The sequence below is a fragment of the Marmota flaviventris genome, chromosome 12, assembly GCF_047511675.1.
Source record: "Marmota flaviventris isolate mMarFla1 chromosome 12, mMarFla1.hap1, whole genome shotgun sequence".
NCBI classification, from domain to species: domain Eukaryota; kingdom Metazoa; phylum Chordata; class Mammalia; order Rodentia; family Sciuridae; genus Marmota; species Marmota flaviventris.
In genome coordinates, this window is record NC_092509.1 from 30,537,345 (window position 1) to 30,550,802 (window position 13,458).

Here is a 13,458-nt window from a genome sequence, read left to right on the forward strand (position 1 = left end):
GTCCATGTCTGGGGACCAAAAAAAAGGTGGACAACTAGGTTTATAGAAGGCCCTGAGGTTTTTGGGTAAATAATCTGTTCATAATAGACTACTGGGGTCAGACTTCCTAGAGTCAGATACCAGTCACTAACTAGCTGTGTGGCCTTAGGCAAGTCATCTGCTTTAGTTTCCTAATTTGTAAAATGGGGATCACAGTATACCTACTCGCAAGAGTTGCTGTGAGAAGTTAATACTTAAAAAGTACTTAGAATAGTGCCCAACACATTGTACGTTCTAGAAAAATGTGTTTATTTGCACCATTATCATTATTAAAATGTACGTCAGTAAAATGATCTGGACCCAATATTGGAGGTGGTAGAGCTGGAAGAGTCATTCTGTTCTGGGATTGTGAAGAATGCACACTTCTGTTCTCCTTCCATGAATATTCTTCCTTCTGGGCAAGGATGGGGGTCTCTCATTACAGAAGACCACCTTTCACATGATTGTGCAAAGACCCCTGACTTGCTGTTGCCATGCCACTGATTCCACAAACCAATTTGTGGAAAGCATATTAAATATTTTGAAGCAAGCATGCAATGAATGTTCATTCCAATATCAACTCTCACCATTTAACAGCACATGGGTCAGAGTGCTGCCAAGCACTGGGCTTGGAGAGATTTGAATCAGGCCTTGGGGTCAATGGGGGACAGCAGAGGAAGCTGGTTTAGTCACTGACATGGATTAGAATGGCACACATGGCAGAGTGAAAAGGCACAGGAGGAGGCGCAACTGGATGCAGAAAAAGAAAAGGTGTAGTACTAACTCGCTGAGATGACTCAATTTTCATCAAGTACCTTTGAATGTCAAGTTCTGCCTGAAGAGAGATCAGCATGCACTGCAAAGCCTGTGGACCAGGAGAGAAAGAAAAAAAAATAGAAAAGAAAGGGGGTGAAAATGTGAAGAGGAAAAAGAATAACTTGAGCAAATGGACCATCTATTCATTCTTGATAAAAATATAGTTACCTCCCCCCCCAAAGAAATAAAAAATTGTGACAGTTAGACCACATATTTTAGAAAGAAATGCTAAAAGCAAGCCCTGAGTAGCAATGCATTTTCACCAAAATATTCTGCTACAGACACATCTGAATTCACCTTGTGTCATTTGAGAATAAGTCACATTAACCCTATGTTGCCCTAGGACTACAGAGGACTTACCAAAGCCTGCCCATCTCAGTCAGACCAAATGAAATGCCTTTCTCAGTCAGAATGCAATTTAGTGAGGCCTAAGGCTGCCATCCTGATCACGCTGGTCACTGGGACACTGACCATTGAGTTGTTCTACTCATAGTAGGCCTGTGAATGCAGTGACCTCTGCCTACACATTGTCAAACTATGTGCCATAGCCAGGGTAAATATGTGTAGGATCAGATCAGCATAAAAATTCAGAGCACAAGTGCTAATATTGTCCTGGAATCTGCCTTCAGTTTATGGCTTTTGTTGTGCTAGTTCTTAAATATTTTATTTTTCTTTTATCCTATTGGTTAATTTTTGGATGACTTAATTTAAAAAATATAGAGAAACATATTTTTGTGTCTTAAAAAGAGAAAAATTTTCACAAGCCTCATGCAAGAATGACTGCTTCTTGCACCCCCAAGTCCTAGCCACATGTTATTACACATGCACTCAGATATATCCATACAGGCTGCCAACACAGAGGAGCCTTAAAATACCATCATAATTGAATGACGTAATATCCATGATGCATATTGCCATTTTATATACATAATATATACATACATCTACACACCTATTTTATATGTGTGCACTTATTGCTGATAAACTTTACATTTTTTTAAAACCTAAATGCATACATATCAGACACAAATCACTCAAAGAAAAAGAAAATTCAAATATCGTGGTAGCTGTGCTCAAAGGCCAAAAAGGGCAAAAGACAGGTCTCCAAATAAGAACTGTACTAAAATATTTTACCCTGAATGCATTTAGAGCTTAAAAAACGTAAAAGAACTTGATAGAACCTTTAAGAGGAAAGAGAACCAACTCCCCTAGAAGAACTATTATTGAGACTGACCTCATAAAAGTCCTTAGTTTGGTGAATATATTCTCCCTAGAAAGGCCAAGGTTGCTGTAGGGCCTTCCAATTCTCTGCTCCAAAGTTTATGGTCTTCACCAACTATGAAAGAAATATCTTGAAGTAGACCACAAATAAGAAAGCCCTCTAGGTACATGGTACATAAAAGTGTAAGATGAAAACAGGATGATAGATTTGAAGAGATTTTGTGGGTAGACAAGAAGAGAAAGGGCACAGGAAATCACAGATTCCATTACAAGGAGATGGTGTGTGCTGGGCAGGGGACACGGAGATGGCCGGAAATGGGAACGGTTGAAGGAGACCCCCACCTCTCTCTGCAAGCGGACTCTCATCAGAGGAACTTAGAAAAAATATAATGGAATATTGAGAGAAAGGGAGAATACTTTGGAAAAGGAAAGTGGATAAAGCAATTGCTTTAGGTAACTATTACCTGAAAGTCTAGAAACTAGGAGCCAGAGAAACAAAGGCTCCAAACTTTGTCATAAACCCATTCTACTGGTTGTGTCTCTTACCTTTGCTGATGATTTTAGTCAGCTTTTTCACTGCTGTGACTAAAAGACCTGACCAGAACAATTTTAGAGGAGGAAAAGTTTATTTGGGAGCTTACAGTTTCAGAGTTTTCAATCCATAGACAGCAGGCTCCATTCCTAGGGGCTAAGGCAGAACATCATGGCGGAAGAGTGCGGTAGGGGGAAGTGGCTCACATGATATTTAGGGAGTAGAGAGAGACTCCACTCGCCAGATACAAAATATATACACCAAAGGCTCACCCCTCAGTGACCCACCTTCTCCATCCACACCCTACCTGCCTTCAGTTTCCACTCATATCCCATCAGCAGATTAATCCACTGTTTGGATTAAGGCTCTCATAATCCATTCTTCCTCTAAATTTTCTTACATTGTCTCAAATGTGAGCTTTTTGGGGGACACCTCACATCCAAACCATAACAGTGAGTGAGGTCAAGACGGCCAGCAGAACCTCCCAGGAGCAGAGAAGGGAAGGATCCAAGGCGTGTTGGAAAGGGAAGCTCTTCCCAGAAGATGGAATGGATCCCAAGCTGCAGAATGTGAGGCCAAAGAACATTTATTTTCCATAACCACAGACAAGTTTTCTCAAGATGACAAAAGGAAGCTCATAAAAATATGTTTGCTTCCCAGTAGGTTACCCTTGTATGGAAAAGGTGTCAAGCTCAATAGTCAGACAGCAGAGAAAGAAAACTGGATTTTTAACAGGTTTCTCCCATAACACAAACTCAATCAAGTGTGTAGAACTTAGAAGTCTGATGTGTGACTTTGACTAGAAAATAAATTGTTCCTACAACTGTTAAGTGTGATGGAAAAGAAGTTATCTCTGATAAACTACTTGTTATCAATTATAATGATAACCAAATAGTTCAGTGAATATAAAGAGGCTATATTAAGGATTAAGGAAATGTTAACCAGAAAAGCACAAAATACCCATCTCAAGGAAATAGTAAGTGCTGCAAAAACAAAACAGAACAACTGAAACCAAAACCAAAACAACAACAACAACAAAACCCTAAAAATTAAACAGAGGATGTTTATTCTTTCTAAGAGGTCTAATAAGTTCAAAGGCTATCATAGAGGAAAATGGTAAAAGAAACTATAGGTGTTTCCGAATTCTTCCTGAGATCTCTTTGAAAGGCTGAGTGTGACAGGAAAGAAAAGAGACCCCAAGTTTCCTTCCTCCTTACCTTGCTTCTGGGGATTAGGCCCAGGGTCTCCTGCCTGCTAGGCAAGCACTACACCCTTGAGCTACATCCCCAGCCCTCAAAGTTTCTTTCCTGAGATAAAGACAGTGCCCAAGAGCCTCAGATGAGTTGATCAGGAATGGGAAATATTGGGTAAACGCTCAATATGCATATGTAGCAGAGAGAACCAAGAATGAACAACACCTATACAATGTTTATTAGGGCTTGAGTGATGAGTCATATTTATTTTTCTTCTTTGCTATGCCTATTTCTGAGTTTGTCTCATCATTTAAAAAAGTACTGGTAAAAGTGGTGAAAATGACATGTAGGTCTCCAATGAGCATCAACAAGAGGTAAACTGTAAAGAATTTTAGAGACTGCTAAAATTTTAAAAGGTTAAGTCTTAAAGGTTAAGTTTTGGTTTTGTTCAGAAATTGAAGACTTCTGGCAGATTTAGAGAAAGTCAACTTTTGACTCTTTGGGAGTCACTTAACCGGTTAGACTATGATTAAATAAAATCCATTTATGACAAAATGATAAGAATCAGAGCAAATATCTCCTTATTAGAAGTCCTCTAGACTTGTAATGATACAGTGATCAGTGTCTTGGACTCCCCATCATCTTCTAACCTGAAACCTAATTGCCAGACATTTTGCTTAGATTTTTTTTCACGTTTCTAAACCCAGAATATGGAAAAATACTTTCGTTCTTTCTTCTCTTCCTTTATAGTCCAACACACTTGTTTTCTAATTTACCAGTGGAAAATTTTCAGTACTAGTTTCCACTTGGTTCAAGATTCAAGGAATATAAAATGTTATTTTTATCCAGCTTTGGAAAGCCCACTTTCTCTCTGCTTTCAAAGTCACATGATAGCTATTTAATTTCCCCGAACTTGACTCTCCTCACCTGGAATGCAGGAATAACAATAGAAAATAACAGGTGATTGGGCAGATTGAGGCATGCAGAACACTACACAACCAATTCCTGGCACACACTAGGAATGCAAATGATAGGAATTTGAAGTCTTTAAAAACTTTTTTTTTTAATCAAAAATACTTTTAAAAATGAATCAATAATATCCAAACTTATGCTTGTTCTTTTGATTCAGCCATTCTATTTGTAGCAACTGACCCTAAGGAAATAATCCACAATAATCCACAAAGAGCCATGCTCGGTGTTGTGTTTGTGTAGAGTGATGTGTACACACCCCAGAACCAACAGAACCAGCAACCACTAGCAATGATGAAGCAGCTGACCCTGCAACACTGAAGGAAGCTCACATATATAATTAAGTGGAGAAAACCATGTCAGAAAAAAATAACATGTGCTTTTGGTTTTCTTTCAGGCTTTATGCCTAGGGGAAAAAATAGCAGAAGGATACACCAAGATACTAATAGAGGGTCAAGGGATTTATTCTTTCTAGATTGCCTGTGTTACTCTGGGAATTGAAAAAAAAATACAAAAAAAAAATATTTTTAAAAAATACCCTAGGATTTGTGCTCGAATTATTTGTGCTTGATTTTCTGATTTTCTACCTCTAAAAAAAATAGTATCGAATATGATATAAATAGCTACAAAAGAGTTTAAGACAAAAGGAGGTGAGATTTTATTCACTTGGGGGCTTTCAAAATGGGAGAATTGGAAGATCTATCTAAATGGAGAGGCTCTTTGTTGTTTTCGGCCTGCTCTCCCTGTTTTCCCACATCGATCATGTGTCAGTTGCACCACGAGGGGGTGCCCTGAACTTGGCAAGAACACTACAGTCTCCTGCCTGATGGAAGGAAGCAGCTGGAATCCCAGACTTGGAGGAAACAGGACACCTCCCCACTGCTGGCTTTGGGTCATCTTGGGCCTCTTCAATATGCCTCAGGGCCCTGGTCTAAGCTCACCCTAACTGTAGGCTACCAGTTTATGAAAAAACTACAGTGGATAAACTGTATAATTAACACCAATGATGGATGTGAGAGTTGATTTCCACAAGCCTGACAGATTTAATCGAGTTGCCACTGAAGAATCAATTTTGCCCAGTGATTTCACAAAACTAAAGAACACAATAAAAGCGAAAGTTGGGGAAACAGTCTTAGAAGTAATTCTGATCTAAAGACACATAGTCTATCTGATACATAAGATGCTATGGTTTGATTGGGGCACAGAAGCAATTTCAGGCTCTTTGGGGTTAATAAAAAAAAAGTTACCCAATTAAGAAATCCAATCTAATATAATTCCTTTTAAAAACGTTTTAAAGAATAAAGATGGGATAAAATTATGTAGCCTTGTGGCATGGGAGGCTGAGGCAGGAGGATCACAAGTTCAAAGTGAGCCTCAGCAACTTTGTGAGGCCCTAAAGCAACTTAGAGAGACCCTGTCTCTAAACAGATTTTTTTTTTTTGTGTGTGTGTGTGTGTGTGTGTGTGTTTCTGGAGATTGAACCAAGGGCCTTGTGCATGTGAGGCCAAGTACTCTAACAACAGAGCTATATTCCTAGCCCCCTAGAATATTTTTTTAAAGGGCTGGTTCAGAGGTTAAGCACCTTGGGTTCAATCCCCAATACAATGAATAAATAAATATATATGGCCTTGTGAGACTCAGTAAGTCATGCTACCATTTGTAATTACTATAATAATAATGTTAAAATTAGTATTAGACTCTAAAAGGGAGACAAACAGAAAGGCAGCAACTCCCAACAGAAGTAAAAAGAGTTCTACTGTCATTGTAATTAATAAGAAGCAATAAAATAAAATTAAAAAAAAATTAAAAGAGTTCAGGGCAGATACCCTATGAATCTGTAATCAATCCTAAGAATTTCTAGTTTTCTAAGAAACCCTAGGAATTCTAAATAATCCTAGAGTGAACGTAGGATAGTGGTTGAGAGGATAACTTTTAGAAGAGGCAGAACTAGACTTGAACCTTAATTTCAACACTGCATATCTGTGAGACCTTGGGCACGTTACCTTGACTGTGTTTCATGTGCAATTTCCTCCTCATCCCTAAGGAATAATGTTTATATTACAGCTTGTTTTATGAAATAGATAATTTATGAAAAAAAATGCAAAAGCCAGTGCAGAGTATCCAAGGCAGTACTTGATCTAGGAAGAACCTGGTAGGTATTATGGTTACCCCTGCTCTTTGGCAGTACGTGACCAAATCAACATTCAAAACTCTCTGAGCTCCTGTTCTCATGAGTCCAAGTAAAGGAACTTGATCTTTTAAAAGAACAAATATGTCATGTATACTTCTGCATATAATATGGTGCTGGCTTTCACAGTAGTGGGTCTGAGGTATTTAATAATTACTTCCACGATCTTGCCACTCCCCACAAAAACAGATTGCAAAATACATGTGTCATACACAGGGTGGACCTTTAGCCAGTTCTCACAATGGCCCTGCCACTGTGTCAGGCTGTTGTTCTGACTGAACAATTCCTGCCACAACAGCTGATAAATTGTAATATTAACCTTGGTCTTTTATTTTCAGTTCTGTATCTCAATATGCATACTTTTTTAAACTCCTTGAGTATGAGACTAAAATGATGCAATATATTTACAAGAAATTTGAAATAGTTAATATTTTCATGCAGACAAAGGTGGTATTAGAATAAACACATTGGCTAACTCTTTCCTAAGCCCCCATATTCCCTATTAAGGAAGACAGGAATGGAAGGGAGGTGAGTTGGAAGTGTGTCCACGTTCGAGTATCTGGGAAGAGATAGCCCAGGTCATCTCTGCAAAGGTAACAGATATTCTTAGAACTTCCCCTTTAGGACACTGGGGTGATCAATCCCTTGAGAACTCTGCCCATTTGTTCTTACACAGCCACCACCTGATGTACTAGATGCTATGGTTTGATTGGCAACAGACAGTCCACTGTGATTGAAGTCTTGGTCCCAAGGGTGGCGCTATTACAAAATGGTAGAACCTTTGGGAGGCCCCTGACCGAAGTTCCCTGGAAGGTGGTTCTCACAGAACATCTTGATAGTTCCCCTGAGGAGGTTGTTTAGAAAGTCTGAGTTTGGTTTGGCCCTGCCAGGTTCTCTCTATTTCCAGGCAATGCAATCACTTGTCCCAACAGGTCATGAGGCTCTCAAGAACTGAGCCAATGTGGGCACCATGCTCCCAAACTTCCACGGCTAACCTAAATAAACCTCTTCATAAGATAGCTAGTCTTGGGTATATCATTACAGTGATGCAAAGTTAATGCATTGTACTTATTTGCTTTTCCCCTCCCACCACCACGGCTAGAATATAAGCCTCAGAAAGGCAGAGATATCCTCAGTACTCAGTCTTTACTGACAGAATGAATGAATGAACACCTGGAAGGAGGCTCTGGCCCTTGGGAGTTTGGTTTTGTGAAGGCTTCTTGATTTGAGCACTTATCCTTTTTTTTTTTTTTTTTTAGTACTTGGGTAAAGAGCCCAATGGTGCTTTTCAAATGAGCCACATACCCAGGCCTTTTTATTTATTTATTTTTTCATTTTGAGACAAGTTTTCGCTAAGTTGCTTAGGGCTCTGCTAAGTTGCTGAGTCTAGCCTTGAACTTTCAATCCTCCTGTCTCAGGCTCCGGAGCTGCTAGGATTAAAGATGTGTGCCATCACACCCAGCTAAGGCTTACCTTATGTTAATAAACTATCTCTTAGGTCTGAGGATTTCAGATCTGTGCCCCAGGTAGTTGTGCCAGCAGCTTGAGCAGGACTATAGGCTCCAAAGACCTGGATCCAAACCAACATTGCTGTGCGTCTTACCAGCAACCTTACTTCTAGGCCTAATGGTGCCGCTCCATCCAGAGCATTCTGATCTATCTCCTGACTCCCCCACACTTTCTGGCTTCTTGGCCACTCTCACACTCTTGAAAGGGGGAAAATATCCATCTGATATGGAATTTCTGTTTGGCAGGACTTCTCTTCAGTTTTCACCAAAATCCTCCTCTTTCCCCTCCCCTGGAACACTGAAGTTGAACCAAAACACTCAGAATCCCTTAAGGGGAGGAAAAAACTTCCCCAACCCCAGGTTTCTATTCCCCCTCATTATTACAAGGGCTTCATAAAGCATCTGTTCTTGCTTCAACAGCTTTATGTGGGTGAGCTGGGTTGCTGGGAATTATGCTTCTCAGTAGGGATGGCAGGTGCCACAGAATACTTGCCTAGACCACAGTCCCAAGGGGGCTCACTTTAGGAGCTGCTTCTCATGCTGGAGGACTGGCTACAGGTAATAATTTTAGTAGGAAAGAGGTAGAATAAGACCTAGGGTTGTTTATTGAAGCCCATCAGAAACATATGTTGATTTCCCTTTTCCTCCCACAGAAAACAGGTTCAAAGCCTAAAACCTTAAAGATCCTGATCAACGTGTACCAGAAGTGAGATGATGATTCACTCTGTGTCTGGCACAGGCAACTAGTTGAGGGGCACCTATAGGCATCCTACCTTCTTCCACCTATAGTGTGGAGGGAGGGGCTAGCTTCACACAACATTCCCTCTGGAAGCTTCCACAATGGCTGATAGGAGGACATCAGTGGAATGACTGCTGACACGTCTCTCGGAGGGAGAGGCTCAGAGAGCACTAGAGCCACAGACCTGGTTCTTATCCAGGCTCCCCCTTGAACTCCATGTAATTTATGCATGTCTGAGCCCTGGATTTCCTTTTACATTCAAATGAAGAGTTGGATGAAATCTTTATGGCAAATTTTAGCTTTGAATTGCTCGAGACACAGAATGCCCCCTAAAACACCTGGGTGCAACAGAGGAGACCCTCCCAGAGTCATTATGAGGCAAGGCCTAGAGTAAAGGAGCTAACTCCATGGTCCTCTGATAAAGCTCATTTTCATGGAAGAGCCTGAAGTCATAAGGCCCTGGGATCAAGACCTAGGTCAGCATTCATTAAGCATTTTACTTTGAATACATTACTTAGTCCAATGTCAGGCTTTGCATTGGATCCATTAAACTACCGAGTCTCACTTTCTATACCTGCAAAAACGGCAATAATCATCCTACCTACTTATAAGGCAACAGAGAAGCACAAATGAGATACATTGGATGAAAGCACTGTTAACTGTAATGCCCTAAAAACATGAAAACAATTGTGTTATTATGAATATGAAGCTTAAGACAAGCACAAGAGAAAGGGTTCAGGTTGAGGACAGGCTACATCCAGGCCAGCCCCCATTGGGACAGAAGACCTTTAACACTCAGCTTCAGTTCATGAATGTGATGGACTGAATGTCTGTACCTCCCTGTATTCACAGTTGAGTCCTAATCCCCTGTGTGATGGTGCTCGGAGATTGAGAGGTAATTCATTTGAGTGTGGAGCCTTCAACATAGGATTAGTGTCTTCATGAAAGAGAGAGGGAGTGATCATCTTTCTCTCTGTCACATGTGAATATAGCAAGAAGACAGCTGTCTGCAAATTAGGTAGAGGGCCCTCACCGGAACCTGATGATACTGGCACCCTGCTCTTGGACTTCTAGTCTCCATAACTAAGAGAAATAAATTTCTGTTGTTTAAGCCACTCAGTCTATGGTATTTGTTATAGCAGGCCAAATTTACTAAGATATCAACCAATGAAAACCATGGGAGCAGATACCGGCATCCACATTCACAGGTGAGTCTAGCCATCAGACTTGCTGTCCTGAATTCCAGAGGCCCACATGCGTGTCCATGGTGCTACAACCTCCCCTGACCCCATGCATCATGGACTAGGCTCAGTTAACCTGACCACCCTCGCCAACCTGCATCACCTGCAGAACTCAATGTTAGACTCTGACCTTCTCCTCTATTTTCTGGCCTATTAACCTCCAGAAACAACTAATTATACTTTGGAGGCTGAAAAATATTCTGTGAAATATTTCAATAAGCTTTATTGAAAGAAAAAAAAAATGCCTTCATACAGAAATACGAATTTTGACAGTTCCATTTTGCTGCTAATTGCAAACAATAAGGGGGTGATACTATTTCTTAAACTCAAAAATGGATGGATATTATTTAAACAGGGAATATAGAGCATTATTAGTTGCTAACTGGTCTGAACAAACATGATCATTATAAAAAACACAGCATAACTGAGAGTAATATCTACAAATTATTATTTTTAACATTGTATTTTAGGAAGATAATCTGAGGGTGGAACAATATAACATAGCTATGTATCTACATCATGATTTTGAAGTCATAGGAGTGGACATCATACATTCTGCTAGCTGGGTGAATATTATTGGTTGCCATTTTTAATATCCAGTTGAATCTTTTATTCATGAAACAAGTAAAGATTTCAATCCTCTGCAATCAGAAGATTGGTTTCTAAGAGTTCTTAAAAGAAGTTTAATGCTCATTCCTCTAATTACAATGAATTAAAATAGAATGTCTGCACATAACAATTCAACTCTAAACAGACTTTGTTAATTGCCTGGAAACATTGAGAGAACTTTTTAAAAAGTTGAAAACACAGACTCTGAGTAGGCAAACAGCCTTGCACTAGAAACCTGGGAGAGTTAGATGAAGAGAGAGAAAAGAGCCATTTAGCAATATCAAAAACGTTACAGCTTAGGTTGACCATCCTCAATATGAAACTTTGGAGCTATGTATCACCGCAACTCACAAGGATGAGCAGTGCCCTGTGTGATGCTATTAAAAGGCTTTCAAAAAACATTTTAGAAGATGACCAAGTGCCTTTCCAGGGGGTAAGGGTTCCTGTGGAACTTCGTAGATACCTCTGCAGTCAAAATTCAGAGAGAGAAACTGAAAATACACACTAGAACAAAACTAATGGGAAATGTTCAGGAGAAGGAAAGAAAAACAGCAATTGTCACACACAAAATATAGTGCTATTGTGAAGATGGTTTTGTCATAAATAAGGTCAAAAGGGATATTGGGAGGACACTGTTGTTCTATAGACATTCCCATATGTAACACCTGTCCGTGTTGCTCCTTGTGGCCTTTAGAACCACTGGTAGGCACAGACAGATCTGGAAGGTGAACACCATGGGGTGGACTGGCCTCCCTTTTCCTCCTCTGAAAGATGGCTCCAGAGCTCTCGAGTGCAGTGGACGACCCTAACTTCAGGAAACAAAAAAAAAAAAAAAACAACTACATCATTGAGATGAGGGTTCGCAGCTGGTGTGAACATAACTCTGCATGAAATATCCCTGTCTCGTCTTCCCCTTAGAAGTCCCAAGAAGCTGCTATGAGTCTGGGGCTGATGTGGAGGGATATGGGGTCATTCATTGTAGGACTCCTGGGGAAGGCTCAACATTCTTTGCACCCTCCAGCTCTGCCTTGGAGAACCCCACAAGGAATTGCCCCCCCACACACTGGCCCCCCAACCCCTACAGAGCCACATTTCCTCCCTTAATTTGCTCTCCCAGGCATGAAGGCTGGGGACAAAGTTGAAAAGGTCACTCATAATTTTGAGATTATTTGCTCCAGAGTAATTCAACTCTTAGGCAGGGACGTCTGGCATGCAGTCTCCTTCCTTTTGACCCTGGCCCCTCTCCTAATTTATCAAGTATCATGATGACCTCCTACCTCCTTTACAAAACTAATAAATCCCACTTGCATATCATCAACCAAAGCACAGCATCAGTTTCTATGCCCCTAGGAACACTAACTCACTCTTTCAACACAAGATCCCTGAGCAAGAATAACCTTGACTCTCCCTCCATTCCTAATTTGACATTGACCTCCTCCTTAAGGAATTGTCCTTGAGATGCAAATGAAGTGCTTTAAAATCCAGAGTGGAGGGCAGAATTTAAACTGAGTGCATTTGATTGTTTGGCATTTAGAAAAAAAAAAAAAACGATTTTACTTTTTAATGGCATGCTGGCCACCATTACCTATAACAGGCAGAACAGCACACCCATTTATAAGAAGGGTAAAGCAACATTTTTAAGTTTATACATAAAGCACACACACAATCTTCCAATTATTGGATGTAGATGCCAAAACAATATGTGATCCTGATTATTCCACCTTAAAGAAGGTAGACTTTGGATGGCTTCAACTTCTCTTTAAAGGATGACTTGGCGAATCATCCCTCCTCCCCATTCATAATGGGGTTCTTCAGTTAGCTGAAACTACTAATGGAGGAAGCACAGTCTGATGTTTATCTCTGTTGGGGATGCATCCTTTGACTTCTTTCCTACTTCAGTGGGGAGAAGAGTGTGACACAGAGGGAAGGTAGGCCTTCATTAAGTGCATAGAGCAACCAATCTGATGCCCAGAATTCGTCACTCAAGGAAAAGGGAAAACAGCCAGATGGGCAAGTGGTCCATCCAGAAGTGCAATTCCTGGCCCAGAATGGATGTCTCTGGTGGGTTCCCCATTGTATTGTCAGGTATCTACATATATAAACTCTTGTCTGGGCCACTGACCACAGGGCAGGACCAGACCTGTGAGCAGATAGGGTGGTGTCTTGTCAATGATACTGTGCAGGGTGACTTCATATGAACTAGGAGCCACCTTGTTCCACAAATGCCTTACCAATTTGCCTGCTGTATCCCATAAATCCAGAGTTCCCTGATGAGCTAAGCAGGAGCTAGCTCTATCTTTAAAAGAGGAGACATATAACAGCAGCTTGACTAAATGGATCTCAATCAGTTTTGTAGTACCTTTTTGAGGGGGATTTATTAAGATGCTGGATAACTGAGAAATGAAATAATTGGTACAAAAGGCA

The 13,458-nt window shown here is 40.5% G+C and overlaps 1 protein-coding gene across 18 annotated transcripts in view; it reads right to left on the reverse strand.

Annotated features, from left to right (window-relative positions):
- The window catches only part of Kiaa1217 (KIAA1217 ortholog), a 369,334-nt gene that overhangs the window by 161,716 nt on the left and 194,160 nt on the right, over positions 1–13,458 (reverse strand). The window contains exon 1 of one of the 18 annotated variants that reach the window (XM_071599838.1): positions 834–862. The exons of the other annotated variants lie outside the window; for them this stretch is intronic. The gene's annotated coding sequence lies outside the window, so the exon portion shown is untranslated. Of the gene's footprint in view, positions 1–833; positions 863–13,458 lie in introns of those variants that run through there. 18 annotated transcript variants of the gene reach the window in all.